Here is a 3,190-nt window from a genome sequence, read left to right on the forward strand (position 1 = left end):
GTCACATGACTTGTACTTGTTATACCTTTTCACAGATAGCCATGCCGACAGCGGTGCAGAAATGGGCGGTGTCACATGACTTGTACTTGTTATACCTTTTCACAGATAGCCATGCCGACAGCGGTGCAGAAATGGGCGGTGTCACATGACTTGTACTTGTTATACCTTTTCACAGATAGCCATGCCGACAGCGGTGCAGAAATGGGCGGTGTCACATGACTTGTACTTGTTATACCTTTTCACAGATAGCCATGCCGACAGCGGTGCAGAAATGGGCGGTGTCACATGACTTGTACTTGTTATACCTTTTCACAGATAGCCATGCCGACAGCGGTGCAGAAATGGGCGGTGTCACATGACTTGTACTTGTTATACCTTTTCACAGATAGCCATGCCGACAGCAGGTGCAGAAATGGGCGGTGTCACATGACCTGTACTTGTTATACCTTTTCACAGATAGCCATGCCGACAGCGGTGCAGAAATGGGCGGTGTCACATGACTTGTACTTGTTATACCTTTTCACAGATAGCCATGCCGACAGCGGTGCAGAAATGGGCGGTGTCACATGACCTGTACTTGTTATACCTTTTCACAGATAGCCATGCCGACAGCGGTGCAGAAATGGGCGGTGTCACATGACTTGTACTTGTTATACCTTTTCACAGATAGCCATGCCGACAGCGGTGCAGAAATGGGCGGTGTCACATGACCTTGTACTTGTTATACCTTTTCACAGATAGCCATGCCGACAGCGGTGCAGAAATGGGCGGTGTCACATGACTTGTACTTGTTATACCTTTTCACAGATAGCCATGCCGACAGCGGTGCAGAAATGGGCGGTGTCACATGACTTGTACTTGTTATACCTTTTCACAGATAGCCATGCCGACAGCGGTGCAGAAATGGGCGGTGTCACATGACTTGTACTTGTTATACCTTTTCACAGATAGCCATGCCGACAGCGGTGCAGAAATGGGCGGTGTCACATGACTTGTACTTGTTATACCTTTTCACAGATAGCCATGCCGACAGCAGTGCAGAAATGGGCGGTGTCACATGACTTGTACTTGTTATACCTTTTCACAGATAGCCATGCCGACAGCGGTGCAGAAATGGGCGGTGTCACATGACTTGTACTTGTTATACCTTTTCACAGATAGCCATGCCGACAGCGGTGCAGAAATGGGCGGTGTCACATGACTTGTACTTGTTATACCTTTTCACAGATAGCCATGCCGACAGCGGTGCAGAAATGGGCGGTGTCACATGACTTGTACTTGTTATACCTTTTCACAGATAGCCATGCCGACAGCGGTGCAGAAATGGGCGGTGTCACATGACTTGTACTTGTTATACCTTTTCACAGATAGCCATGCCGACAGCGGTGCAGAAATGGGCGGTGTCACATGACTTGTACTTGTTATACCTTTTCACAGATAGCCATGCCGACAGCGGTGCAGAAATGGGCGGTGTCACATGACCTGTACTTGTTATACCTTTTCACAGATAGCCATGCCGACAGCGGTGCAGAAATGGGCGGTGTCACATGACTTGTACTTGTTATACCTTTTCACAGATAGCCATGCCGACAGCGGTGCAGAAATGGGCGGTGTCACATGACCTGTACTTGTTATACCTTTTCACAGATAGCCATGCCGACAGCGGTGCAGAAATGGGCGGTGTCACATGACCTGTACTTGTTATACCTTTTCACAGATAGCCATGCCGACAGCGGTGCAGAAATGGGCGGTGTCACATGACTTGTACTTGTTATACCTTTTCACAGATAGCCATGCCGACAGCGGTGCAGAAATGGGCGGTGTCACATGACTTGTACTTGTTATACCTTTTCACAGATAGCCATGCCGACAGCGGTGCAGAAATGGGCGGTGTCACATGACTTGTACTTGTTATACCTTTTCACAGATAGCCATGCCGACAGCGGTGCAGAAATGGGCGGTGTCACATGACTTGTACTTGTTATACCTTTTCACAGATAGCCATGCCGACAGCGGTGCAGAAATGGGCGGTGTCACATGACTTGTACTTGTTATACCTTTTCACAGATAGCCATGCCGACAGCGGTGCAGAAATGGGCGGTGTCACATGACTTGTACTTGTTATACCTTTTCACAGATAGCCATGCCGACAGCGGTGCAGAAATGGGCGGTGTCACATGACCTTGTACTTGTTATACCTTTTCACAGATAGCCATGCCGACAGCGGTGCAGAAATGGGCGGTGTCACATGACTTGTACTTGTTATACCTTTTCACAGATAGCCATGCCGACAGCGGTGCAGAAATGGGCGGTGTCACATGACTTGTACTTGTTATACCTTTTCACAGATAGCCATGCCGACAGCGGTGCAGAAATGGGCGGTGTCACATGACTTGTACTTGTTATACCTTTTCACAGATAGCCATGCTGACAGCGGTGCAGAAATGGGCGGTGTCACATGACTTGTACTTGTTATACCTTTTCACAGATAGCCATGCCGACAGCGGTCCAGAAATGGGCGGTGTCACATGACTTGTACTTGTTATACCTTTTCACAGATAGCCATGCCGACAGCGGTGCAGAAATGGGCGGTGTCACATGACCTGTACTTGTTATACCTTTTCACAGATAGCCATGCCGACAGCGGTGCAGAAATGGGCGGTGTCACATGACCTGTACTTGTTATACCTTTTCACAGATAGCCATGCCGACAGCGGTGCAGAAATGGGCGGTGTCACATGACTTGTACTTGTTATACCTTTTCACAGATAGCCATGCCGACAGCGGTGCAGAAATGGGCGGTGTCACATGACTTGTACTTGTTATACCTTTTCACAGATAGCCATGCCGACAGCGGTGCAGAAATGGGCGGTGTCACATGACCTGTACTTGTTATACCTTTTCACAGATAGCCATGCCGACAGCGGTGCAGAAATGGGCGGTGTCACATGACTTGTACTTGTTATACCTTTTCACAGATAGCCATGCCGACAGCGGTGCAGAAATGGGCGGTGTCACATGACCTGTACTTGTTATACCTTTTCACAGATAGCCATGCCGACAGCGGTGCAGAAATGGGCGGTGTCACATGACCTTGTACTTGTTATACCTTTTCACAGATAGCCATGCCGACAGCGGTGCAGAAATGGGCGGTGTCACATGACTGTACTTGTTATACCTTTTCACAGAT

Source organism: Hyperolius riggenbachi, chromosome 11, assembly GCF_040937935.1.
Source record: "Hyperolius riggenbachi isolate aHypRig1 chromosome 11, aHypRig1.pri, whole genome shotgun sequence".
Classification (NCBI taxonomy): Eukaryota; Metazoa; Chordata; class Amphibia; order Anura; family Hyperoliidae; genus Hyperolius; species Hyperolius riggenbachi.